Below are 13,487 nucleotides of genomic sequence, written 5' to 3'. Positions count from 1 at the left end.
CAATCATGTGTACCACATGCTATGTAAATTTAAAAAAAAAAATGCTTTTAGCACACCTGTAGTTAAATAAGACAAATCTTCAAAGTGATTTGCTAAAATCTCACAGATGGACTAACAACAGATTCCCCCCTCCAGTCTTCTGTTTCTTAGAGGAGAGTTAATAAGAAGTTATTTATGTATATGAACAGTGCCCAAGGCAATCTGAAAGGGACATCAGATCCCTGGAACTGGAGTTATAGATGGTTGTGAGCTGCCATGTAGGTGCTGGAAATGCAACCCCCAACCTCTGCAAGAGCAGCAAGTGCTCTTAACCACTGGGCCATCTTTCTACCCCTCACAGCAGATTCCTAATTAAAACATCCTAGACCTTTGCTTCATGGCCTACTCTTCACTTACACACATACTAAACTATTAACCCTTATTTCATGTTCTATAAGTATCCCACTTTGCATCCCCAAACTCCCTTCCTAAAAATCAAACATATGTGTACTCTAAAGCAATTAATTCAAAAGTTCTCTGTAATTTGTCCATTTAGTTTTCCAGCTTCTTAAGTATAATTTTCCTGAGAAATTACTTTGAGCATCTGTAAGTAATAGAAGTAATTACATGTTAATGTCACAGCAGATGCTGCACAAATTCTATGATGTACTGACACTGCCTTGTTAGCTAACTCCACAACCTGACAAGGAAGGCATTGTTATTACCCCTTTTGACAGCTAAGGACATATAATGGGAAGGTTGAATAATTTGCTCAAATTCATGTGTTGAGGTAAAAGGACCAGATGATATGTTCCTAAGAACACAGTATTAAGCATTAAGTTATAACACTTCTCAACCCTCATGGAAACTTAATTACATAAGCTCAACATAACTTCACTATGCTAGTTCAAAATCTTGGGACAAATACAACAATAAGTCTCAGTATACCTTTCATAAGGGCCCCCTTCCCAACTAACATGTCACCCTGAAGCAGTTTTATTAGCACAAACCCTTTATAACAACATTGTTGTTCAGAAAAAAAAGTATGAAAAATTGGAAATGTATGAGGATGACATGAATTTTGGTGTCTGTGGTGATGTGAACAAGAATGGCCCCCATAGGCTCAGGTTTGAATGCTTGGTCCCAGTTAGTGAAACTATTTGGGAAGGATTAAGAAGCGTGGCTTTGTTGAAGGAGCTATGTTACTGGGGGGTTAGGCTTTGAGGTTTCAAAAGCCCATACCAGGCTCAGTATCTCCTTCCACCTGCTGCCTGTGGGTCAGGATGTAAGTAAGCTCTCAACCTCATGCTTGCCTGCCTGTCGCCACATTCCTCGCCTTAATGATCATGGACTAACATTCTGAAATGAAGCAAGCCCCAAATGAAATGCTTTCTTTTCTAAGAATTGCTTTGGTCATGGGGTCTCTTCACATCAGTGGAACAGTAACTAAGACCGTGTCGTACTGTAACCGTAATAGGCTCATTCCAAAGCCACTGCCATTCCTAGTTCAATGAAGCATTTTCATTTGCTAAACTTATTGCCATTTACAGTCCAAACTCTAGGAGCTCTCCTGCTGCCTTGCAGGTTTTAACTAGTGAAAATGCAAAAATAACTTCTGTTTGAAATTGTAACACCAAAAGACACTGTTTGCTTGCCTTTGGGGGCAGGGTAAGCACATCTGTGTCTAACCTACATCTCTAATCCTCATCGTTGAATGCATGTCCATACTCTGTTCCCCAAATGCACTCCAAGCCATGTCATCGGCCTTTCCTCTAGGGAATGAACTAAATGAGTCTTTGACACAGGCTTAGTCTCTATTTGCACAACATTCATGTTTTTATCTTCTTGGGAATTATGGTAAATCACCGAGTCTGTTCTTACTTGGCTTCCACATACGAATCATAAGGGAAGAAGCAGAGAACTCTTGTGTACAGGGATGTAAATTGGCAAATCATGACTGATTCACTGAGAACGCCTGTTAAGCCGTAAGGGACAGACACTCACAGGTCATCAAGTCCTAGAAAAACTAAAAATGAAGTGTGTAGTATTTCACTACCTTTGGGGAAAATCCTAAATAATACCAGACTCCGTTCACAGGAATGGGGAGTGGGGCGGGGGAGGGGGGACGACAAATAATTACAACCACACCAACCCATCATCTCATTTTCTTTTTCCCTATTTGCAGTAAAACACGCATAAGGCCTAGGCACATTAAGACAAAGAAATGATTGCTGGACATTCCACTGAGGTGGGGAAGGGCCTCAGGAGGCCCCCACCTTATCCAGGAACTATTGGCAGTTAGCTGTGGCTGAGACAGTGGGGAGTGATTTTCTTCAGTGATCTAGCCATTGGCAACTTGCTTGTGCATAAGTAAGAAAACAACACACACACACACACACACACACACACACACACACACACGGGGGAAAAAATCCTTCATATGTTTACGCAAGCAGACTTAACTCAGTGGCTAATAAAAAGCTTACGATACATTTTAAAGGATATGGGAGGAAGGGAAAGATTCATTAGGAAGAAGAAGTTAGCAGAAGTGTTGGGGTGACGAAGAGAGAAACAGCGGGGAGGGGGGTGGTAGGGGGGTGGTGTGAACATGATCAAAATGTGCCATACACGTGTTGTCAATGAATCAACAAAAAATGTTTTTAGAAGTCACTGCTATTTGTGAAACAGACAGTGGCCATTTCAACAGTCACCAAGTGAAGAGTAAAACACAGCTCAGGTGCAAACAGAGTCGGGGAGCATCTGTATTCCCCTTTCAGCTGTCCTGTCCTTCTTCCCACTAACTAGAGATGTTCTGTGGGAATCTGTGGTCCCATTCCATCCATACCCTGCCTTTAGAATGAGTCAGAGCTCTATGGGGACTAATAATTAGCATAATTAATAATTAGTATCACATCTCCAGTGCCTCTTTGCTGTCATCCCACCCCCATTCATGCCTCTCCTCATACTCGATACTCTGTGACATCCTTACTTCATCCCTAGACCCAGGCTCGGACTGTTCTGAACTGATCAGTCCACCCAGTCTCCCCAGCATAGAGATTGGTTCAGTGAGGAACCTGAACCTTTCTTTGCTACGGAGCCACAGTGACACAAACAGAACTCAGCTTTCCAAGCAGGAAGATTCTGCAGGATGTAACATCTACTGGTCAAGCCGCTGTGAAACCTTCCTCGCTGCTAATAACAATAAATATTACTGTGCCCTAGTTTCTGCTTTTCCAGCGTGGAGGCAATTATACCATCACCGTCAGAGAGTGTATGTAAGTGAAAACTGAGGCAGCCCGTGCCAAGCAGTCAGAAGAGGGCCTGGCACAGCATTTACTCAATACTACCTGTTACCTTGCATTTGACCTCCACGTTGCCAGTTGCGGAGTGAATACTGCTTCACTTAAGCAGGTTTGTGCAGAAATTGCTACCTCGCCTAATTAAAAACTGTACTAACAGGTGCAGATCACATAGAGAGGGTAGGAAATTCATCTCCTTTCTCTCATCTCTTAAAGTGGTACTGGAAAGCCTCATGCGATAGCTGGAGGAGGGGCATACATAGCTTAGGTAGCAGACAAATGCAATCACGTATAATAAACCCATCCTAGGCTTCTGCATGGAACATGCTCTTTTCTAGCAACTCTGCCAGGCATGTGTGTGGCTTTGTTGCTCTGGGAATCACCTGGAAATCCTGTTACAATATGTTGCTGGGCCTCATCACCTAGGGTTTTTTATTTTGTTTTGTTTTGTTTTTATCGAGTATGATGGTTAATTTCGTGTCTACCTGAATGGACCAAGACCAAATGTTGCTTCTAGGTATCTGTGAGGTTATTCCTGTATAAGGTTGAATTTGAACCTCAGTAAAAAAGAAAGGAAAAGAAGAATGAAAGAATAGAGGATAAGGAAGGGAGGGAGGAAGAGAGGGAGGGAGGGAGTAGGACGATGGCTCGGTTGACAGTGGCACTTCCACAAAGGCCTAACAACCTAAGTTCAAAACTCAGAGCTCACAGTCACATGAGAGAACCCACTCCTATAAGTGTCTGCCGTCCCACAGATACACTGTTGCAGGTGCCCCTGCTTCCCGTTTCCCCCTCTCCCTTCTGCATGTACAGAGTTGCACACATAGAGAGCAAATAAATAACTTCAAGTAAAAAGTGTAAGAGGCTGGAGAGATGGCTCCGTGGGTAAGAGCTGCTCTTGCATAGAGGGAACGTCAAAGACGTGTCTGGGCTTCTTCCTCCCCGGCTCCCACGAGCTCTCCCTAGAAGACGATGCCAAGGGTGTACAAAGGTCTGCCCTTGGCTACAAATAACTGTGCTATTCTAAGGACGCCTGGGCCTCTACAAGGCCATGGAGCCAGTGGACTTGAGAGTGGAATTTAAGATTCCAGCAAGGAAGCCTCCAGAGGATCATAGTGGGTCGGGATGAATTCAGAATTAGATGCTGGCCTCCAGAAAGAGGAACCTGCTGGCAGAGAGCAGAAAGCCAGAATTCATGGTACCACCCTGAGGATCAGAGCCTCACAGAGCACTTCCTCGGCTCTGATCCAGGACATCAGTTTCCCCTTCTGCTCTTCCTGTGCTGCGCTCTCAGGGACAGTTGTTGCTATGGTGAACAGAAGTCCGTGTGTCTCCGCCTTCCTAGGAAGCTGGCGGTTCACAGACCAGCAGCTGTGGTCACCGGTGTGCTGTTAGAGAGTGTTGTACCTACTTGCTCCTCATGACCAGGGCCTGCGTAGTAACGAACTCCCAGGTGGTCCAAGTTCCCAGTGAGGTCGGAGAGACCCCACCTTGAGACCGTGCATGGCAAGGAGGAAAGAGACAGCCCAAGTTGGTGGAGAACATGCGGCAATACGAGGCAAAAGTTGTGCATTTCATGCTGTTTCCCTGCTGGAGATCCTTGAAAAAAAAAATCGCTTAATCATTCGGAGCTTTGCTTTCACAGAGTGGCTGGGAGATTTAAAAGACCCGGGTTCTGTGCTCAGCAACCACATAGTTGCTCTCAACTATCTGTGACTCCAGTTCCAGGGGATCCAATACCCTCTTCATCCTTTACAGGCTCCAGGCAGGCACATGGTGCACAGACACACAATGCAGGCAGAACACACATACACATAAAATACAAATTTTAAAACTTTTGTTTGTTTGTTTGTTTGTTTGTTTGTTTTTTCGAGACAGGGTTTCTCTGTGTAGCTTTAGCTGGCCTCGAACTTACAGAGATCTGCCTGCCTCTGCCTCCCAAGTGCTGGGATTAAAGGCGTACACCACCACCTCCCGGCTTAAAACTTTGTTTCAAAGAAAAGATTACTTTCTGAGTGAAAATGAATTTCCTTGTCAATCACTGTATACATGTTGTTTGCAAAAGTAATGCAAATTATTGGGACACTTTGAGGGTGCGTTTGCAAGGGAAAAATTTAAAAATTCACAAAAGTTAACGTTCCTCATACTTCTGGAAAATACAAGGAATTCATAAATACCTTCTAGTGATTCTCTCTCAAAATACTTAAGGTAGGAATTAGTTTGTTTTACTTACTCATAACTACCAGAATATAAAAGAACCACTAACATCAAACCAACATCTTTTGTCATTTTCTTTGTTTGTTTTTGGTAATCTCCAAACAAATTCTTTTTAACTTAGTTTGAAAAAAAAAAAACACAAAAAACAAAAAACCTTGCTATGCTAAAACCTCATGGGCCATGTTTAGTCCCACAGAAAATGTTAATGGCTCTGTAAAATTTACCCAAAATTTACAGGTTCACTTAAAAATGGATGAAGGCTAAATTAGTGCTACAAAAAAACCCACCACTGTGATAACAGAAAACACGTCTGGTAGCCCTGCCCAATGTACTCTCGCTCAGGGAATGAAAGGCAAAGAGCAAAGTGAGGCTGGACCAGAGAGTTAAAAAGAGAATCAGGAAACCAGGGGGTCCAGATTTTCCCATAATTCTCATCACAGTGCACTGGTGTCTCCTGTTTTTTTCGTGGCAGTAGAAATGTGACACCGTTAGAGCTTTCTTTTTCTTTCTGAAGCATGATAAAAGTCCCAGCCATGTAGCAAAGGAATCTGGGGTTTGAGGGCATCAGTTTGATTGTCTTCAAGTTTGACATTCTTCTATGAGTATATCACAGATAATAATAATAACTTAGAATGATATTCTGAAATAATTGCCTAATTATAAATTATCTGAAATAAAATTTATTATTTTATAAAAGCTTTATTTTGGGCTGGGCGGTGGTGGCGCACGCCTTTAGTCCCAGCACTCGGGAGGCAGAGGCAGGCGGATCTCTGTGAGTTCGAGGCTAGCCTGGTCTCAAAAGTGAGTTCCAGGAAAGGCGCAAAGCTACACAGAGAAACCCTGTCTCGAAAAACAAAAAACAAAAAAACAAAAACAAAAACAAAAAAAAAGCTTTATTTTGAAAGGGGGCGCTGAAGAGATGACTTGACAGGTTCCCAGCATCCATTTGTGGGACAGTTCACAACTGCCAATAGCCTCAGCTCCAGGACCTCCAATTTTCTTCTGGCCACCACGGGTACATACACACAAACACATACAACACACATGCATATACGCACACACGCACGTGCACACACACACACACACACACACTTTTTAAAAAATACCTTTATTTTTACCTACAAAAACAAAAGTAGATGAAATAAAATCAGCTCTGTTCTTAATAACCCCAAAAGTCTACATCACACAACACAGATAAAGGTGAGGTTAAGGTGACTGTCAAGTTCAAACCATGAAGGATTTTCTTCAATCACATAGGCACTGTCTTAGTCACTGCTCTATGGCTGTGAAGAGACACCATGACCATGGCAACTCTTACCAAAGGAAAGCATTTAGTTGGGGTTGGCTTACAGTTTCAGAGGTTTATTATCACCATGGTGGGGACCATAGTGACAGATATGGTGCTGGAGCAGTAGCCTAGAGCTACATCCCGATCTACAGGCAGAGAAAGAGAGAGAGAGAGAGAGAGAGAGAGAGAGAGAGAGAGAGAGAGAGAGAGAGAGAATTACAAGACCTGGTCCAGGCTTTTGAAAGCTCATAGCCTACCCCCAGCTGCTGCATACTTCCTTCCACAAAGGCCACACCTCCTAGTCCTTCTAATCCTTTCAAAATAGTGCCACTCCCTGGTAACTAAGCATTCAAATACTTGAACCTATAGGGAACATTCTCATGCAAACCACCACAGACACCATGCCCGAGCTTAGAAAAGGCAACATGAGGCATAACTTCTCCGCTGCTGTAACAAACCTTGATGACTAACACAACCGACAAAATGGTTTATTTGAGCTATGGTTCCAGAAGGAAGGCTATTGGGAAGCTTGGCAGCCATGATGACCGGAGCAGGAAGCGGGGAGCTCGCGTTCTCACATCGGAAGCAGGGAGTGCAAATGAGAAGCAGTGGGGGGAAAGGGGCTCAGCTCTGAAAGCCCACCCTTAGTAACTTTACCCAGCAAAGCCAAACCTCCCCCAAACAGCACTACCAACTAGGGACCGAGTATGCAAATATGGCAGCCTGTGGGGGTCATTCTGAACCAGTCCCCTATAGGCAGCGACATCATTTGCATGGCTAAAAGGCCTGCTTTGGCTGTTGTTCAAGAAATGGTTTGTGGTGACCAGGTAAACGTCCAGGGGAGTGCAGGAAACGAACTGGACTGGGGTGTGTTATGACATACATAGCCCAGGTTCTTGCAGACAGTAAGCCTTGATTAAAGTTAATCACAATAAGCCCTTATTTATATGTTCAAAATTTTGAGTCATGGCTCCCCATCATGGTAAATACAGATACAACAGGGTATTTGAAGCTTTCTACTTTTCAAATATATTTATTTCTCTCATCTCCTTCCTGTCCCCCCAAAGCTTTTTATTCCAAGATTTTGCTAGCATGGGGGAAAGAAATGATAAAGCAGAAGTAGCTGCTACCATTTGGGGTAAAAATTCTCCAGCTTCCAAATGCTGTCTTCAACGTTCCCTTAAGCCTACACTAGTCATCACACCCCACACCTTCCCCATGACGACTAGTGAGCACATGCTATTGATGACAATGAAGCATGACATGACTGGATTTTGGTTCTTCTGGATTCTCAAGCTCTCCTGTCTGTCCTCCCAAGCATCCCTTCTCTCCGTGGTCTTTAACAGAGTTTTCGTCTCCCCAGACCTTCACGCAGCATTTGTCTTCTGCTTTTCCCATTTAAAAAGAAGTCCCACTGGGTAGCGGTGGCGCACGCCCTTAATCCCAGCACTCAGGAGGCAGAGGCAGGTGGATCTCTGTGAGTTCGAGGCCAACCTGGTCTAGAGAGCTAGTTCCAGGACAGCTAAGGCTGTTACACAGAGATACCCTATCTCGACAAAAAGAAAAAAGAAAAGAATGAAAACCCAACTCTCCCCTCTTTAGAGCTTTCTGATGTGTGAGAATTTGTGTTATGCTTTTATGATGTTTTCTGCCTCTTCACATCTCCCTGTTTCTTCAGCTTCCTACAGTGGGACTTCAGCTCTCCGTGGGAGCTCTTCTCCTAAAAGCCACTGACAAAAAAAAAAAAAAAAAAAAAAAATTGTTATCAAAGGAAGTGAGAACTACATCCTTTCACTCAAAACCTTCTTGCAGGCCTTGAATCCAACCTGTTGAACAGGCTTACATTTGTGAAATGTTTTGTTTTTTTTCCTTTGCTTCCAGGAAATTATTGTCTCAAGAAAATCGTTACTAGTCTCCAAGACTGATTTGGGTCGCCTGTTATGTATGCTGCTAGACAAGAATTTAAAGTGGAAGCTTTAGCTGAATTCCTGAAATGATTACAAACTAATGTGGAACATTAGGGAAAAGTGGTAAGACTAGTTCACAGCCTCTCACTCAAACTGAAGGAATTTATGTGTCTGTGTATATGTATGTCTGTGGCTTTCATGTATCTATATGTGCATGTGTGTGTGTGTGTGTGTGTGTGTGTGTGTGTGTGTGTGTGTTTCATGCCTGTGTATGGGTGGTGTTTATGCTCATGTGTGAGTGCATGTGAAAGAGTCTGTAGTATGGCTGGTATATGTGTGTAGTATGGTGTGGAGGGCGGTATGGTATGTGGGGGGTATGGTATGTGGGAGGTATGGTATTCATACCTGTGTATTCGGGTTAATTTTATATCAAGTCAACACAAGCCACAGTCATTTGACAAGAGCGGTTCTCAATTGAAAATATGCCTCCTAAAATCTGCCTATAGACAAGTTTATAGTGCATTTTCTTGATTGGTGATTGATTTGGATGGGTCCAGCTCATGGAGAGGGGCACACCTGAGTGGTTGGTCCTGGATGGCATAAGAAACTATGCTGTGGGATGTTCTGTATGCTGTGAGTGTGTTGCTCTGATTGGTTGATAAATTAAACACTGATTGTCCAGTAGCCAGGCAGGAAATATAGGCAGGACAAAGAGATGAGGAGAATTGTGGGAGAAGAACGGAGATCAGAGGAGACACTGCCAGCCACTGCCATGAGAAGCAAGATGTAAAGATACCAGTAAGCCACAAGCCATGTGATTTATAGAAATGGGTTAATTTAACATGTAAGATCTAGCTAGTGAGAAGCCTGAGCCAATAGACCATACAGTTCATAACTAATATAAGCCTCTGTGTGTTCATTTGGGTCTGAGATGCTGTGGGACTTTGAGGACACGGGAGCTGGACAGGACCAGAGAAAACTTCAGTTACAAAACTAGGCTAACAGAAAACAGGTCCAAGAGGTACCCCCTGGAATTCTACCATCACCCTGCCAGCTCACAACCCAAGTAGGTGACCTTTCCTCTTCCTCCTGTTCTCTAACTCCAGTGTTCCAGTGTTGTTGTTCCCAGCTGTGTAGCAGACCACCACACCTACTGTGACCTACCCTTGCTTTCTGCATCAATTCCCAGGGGTCTATGCAGAACCTCATGGCACACACAGTGTTCATCCCTTCTACTGACCCTTCCAGCCCTTTCCCGTTCCAACCTATCCCCATTCCTTAGTGTCAACTTCCAATACCTGGCAGGATCTAAAAAGTATTCCACACCAGGCACCCATAACTACCACACTCTCCTAGGAATGAGAGAGGCCAATAGAAACCAAGGAATGGAACACCCACCCAACAAAGATAAGAAGGATATCAATATCTACAACTAAAATCATCCCAAACCAGACGCTTGGATGATAGCATAAAAACACAATCAATAGAGCCAAGACACCATTTCTCCACTAGAGCTCAGCAGTCCTGCTACCATAGGCCCTGAGAAATGTAATACAGCTGAAGCACAGTGCAAGGACTTTCAAATGGCCTTTATAAATATGTTCAAGATCCTTAAAGAGAACGGAACAATTCAATTAATTAAATCTATGAAAAACACAAATACTGGAATGAATGAAGAAAACCATTCAAGACATGAAAGTGGAAATAGACTTCAAAAAGAAAACCCAAACCAATGGACAACAAAAAAATGAAAATTTTAGGAAGTGGAACAGGAGCCTCAGAGACAAGCCTCATCAACACAACACAATAGATGGAAGAGACATCTCAGGCATTAAAGACAAGATAGAATAAACAAAAACCTCTGTCAAAGAAAATGTTAAATCTAAAAAACATCAAGGCAAAAATCATCTAAAAAATCTGGGACACTGTGAAAAGATCAAATCCATGAACAACAGGAATAGAGAAAGGAGAAGAAACTAGGTTAAAAGGCACAGAAAATATTTTTAATAAAATCGCAAAAGAACATTTCCACAATGTAAAGAAGAATGTGCTTACCAAGGTACAAGAAACATATAGAAATAAAGTACATGAAAAAAGAAGTTCCCCACAATGCATAATAGTAAAAACACTACATGTACAGAACCAAGAAAGAATATTAAAAGCTACAAGGGAAAAAAGACCAAGTAACATATATAGGCTGACCAATTAGAACAACACCTGACTTTTTAATGGAAACTCTAAAGTCAGAAGAATGTTCTACAAACTCTAAGATATCACAGATGCCAGCCCAGATTACTATATCCTGCAAAACTATCAATCATAATAGATGGAATAAGAAAGACAGTCCACATCAAAAACAAAATTAGGCAGTATCTATCTATAACTCCATCTCTACGAAAGGAGCTAGAAAGAAAACTTCAACCTGAAGAGGTTAACTACACCCAAGAAAATACAAGAAATAGATAATCTCAGACCAGCAAATCAAAACTAGACCAGGCAGGGAGAACCCACACCACAACTAGAGCTATCTGAAAGGAGGGAACCTTATTTGAGAAAATGCCTTCATAAGATCTGGCTGTAAGGCTTTTCCTAACTAGTTACTGATGGGGGAGGGCCCAACCCACTGTGAATGGTGTCATCCCTGGTGGTCCTGAGTTCTACAAGAAAGCAGGCTGAGCAAGCCATGGGGAGCAAGCCAGTAAGCAGCACTCCTCTTTGGCCTCTGCATCAGCTTCTGCCTCCAGGTTCCTGACCTGCTTGAATTCCTGTCCTGACTTCTTCGATGATGAACAGTGCTGTGGAAATGTAAGTCAAAAACAAACAAACAAAAAAAAAAACCCTTTTCTTCTTAATTTGTTTTATTGCTGCAATAGAAACCCTAACTAAAGCAACCTTTATTGACTACATATCTGATAGAAGGCTAATATCTAAACTATAATAATTTAAAAACCCCCAAAAATAACTGGATGGATATCAAGTAACCCAAATAGAAAATGGAGTACAGATCTAAACAGAGAGTTCTGAAAATATAAAACAGAAATGGCTAAGAACATTTAAAGAAATGTTCAACATTGTTAGTCATCAGGAAAATGCAAATCAAAACTACTCTAAGATTTCATCTTATACCAGTGAGAATGGCAAGATCAAGGAAACAAGGGACAGGCTATGCTGGTGAGGACGTTGGGAAGAGGAGCACTCTTCCATTGCCACTGGGGGTGCAAACTTGCACAGCCTCTATGGAAATCCGTGTGGCAGTTCCTCAGGAAGATGGGAACTGATCTACCTCAAGATCCAGCTAGAGCACTCATGGGCATATACCCAAAGGATGCTTCCTCCTACCACAGAGACACTTGCTCAACCAAGTTTATTGTTGCTCTATTCATAATAGCCAGAAATTGTAAACAACTGAGTTGTCCCCCCAAAAGAAGAATGGACTAAAAAAAAAAAAAAAAGATGTATGTTTACACAATGGTGTTTATTTAGCCACTTTAAAAAAAAAAAAATGTGAAGTTCGTTTTCCTTTTGCTGCTGCGTCCGCAGCCATGAGTATGCTCAGGCTGCAGAAGAGACTTGCCTCTAGTGTCCTCCGCTGTGGTAAGAAGAAGGTCTGGTTGGACCCCAATGAGACCAATGAAATCGCCAATGCCAACTCCCATCAGCAGATCCGGAAGCTGATCAAGGATGGGTTGATCATCTGGAAGCCTGTGACCATCCATTCCCGGGCTCGATGCCGGAAAAATACTTTGGCTCGACGGAAGGACAGGCATATGGGCATAGGGAAGTGGAAGGGTACTGCAAACGCTCGGATGCCTGAGAAGGTGACCTGGATGAGAAGGATGCAGATCTGTGCCAACTTCTCAGGAGATACCGTGAATCCAAGAAGATTGACCGCCATATGTATCACAGCCTGTCTGAAGGTCAAGGGGAATGTCTTCAAAAACAAGTGGATTCTCATGGAACACATCCACAAGCTGAAGGCAGACAAGGCCCGCAAGAAGCTCCTGCTGACCAGGCTGAGGCTCGCAGGTCTAAGACCAAGGAAGCCCGAAAGCGCCGGGAGGAGCATCTCCAGGTCAAGAAGGAGATCATCAAGACTCTGTCCAAGGAGGAAGAGACCAAGAAATAAAGCTTCCCTCGTGTCTGTACATAGTGGGCTGCCTGTGGCCTCAGATGGATCAGTCATTAAAATAAAACAAGCCTTAAAAAAAAAGTGAAATTCTCCAGGAAATTGATGAAACTATGGGTCTATGCCAGATGGGGTTCCAATGTTGAGAGGTGAAATGGACACAAGCCCTCCCCCTCCCTAAACCCCAATCTATCTCCAATTGATACCCACTTGTAAAAAAAAAACAAAAACAAAAACAAAAAACTTTTCTCCAGTGGAATAACTCAGGGGGTACAAACCACTCTTAAGGCCAGACCCCATGCCCAGTAGCAGAAAGCCAGTACAAAATGATCTCAGTGGCATTTTTGGAGATTCTTTATTTCATGTTTCACTAGGGTGTTTATTTATTTATTTTAATTTTATGGGATTCCTGTGTGTATGAGCCTGTGTGTCTCTACATCTATATGTAGGGGTTTTGTTTTTGTTTTTGTTTTTGTTTTTTGCTCTTTTTCTTCTGTTTGTTTGTTTTGCTCTATTCCGATTTGTTTTTGTTTTATCTTACCATTTTATTTTATTTTATTTTATTTTATTTTATTTTTAGATACTGCTTTCTGAAGAGAGGCAGAAAGGGGTGGATTCAGATGGGAGAAGATGTGGTAAGGATTTCTGAGGAGTTGGGGGGAGGGGAAACT

The 13,487-nt window shown here is 42.7% G+C and overlaps 1 pseudogene; it reads left to right on the top strand.

Annotated features, from left to right (window-relative positions):
• Nucleotides 1-12,224: 12,224 nt before the first annotated feature.
• LOC114692566 lies at nucleotides 12,225-12,831 on the top strand (annotated as a pseudogene).
• Nucleotides 12,832-13,487: the final 656 nt, after the last annotated feature.

Source organism: Peromyscus leucopus, chromosome 8a (assembly GCF_004664715.2).
Source record: "Peromyscus leucopus breed LL Stock chromosome 8a, UCI_PerLeu_2.1, whole genome shotgun sequence".
Classification (NCBI taxonomy): domain Eukaryota; kingdom Metazoa; phylum Chordata; class Mammalia; order Rodentia; family Cricetidae; genus Peromyscus; species Peromyscus leucopus.
The sequence above is the reverse complement of the archived record's forward strand: the minus strand, read 5'-3'. Positions and strand labels throughout refer to the sequence as shown.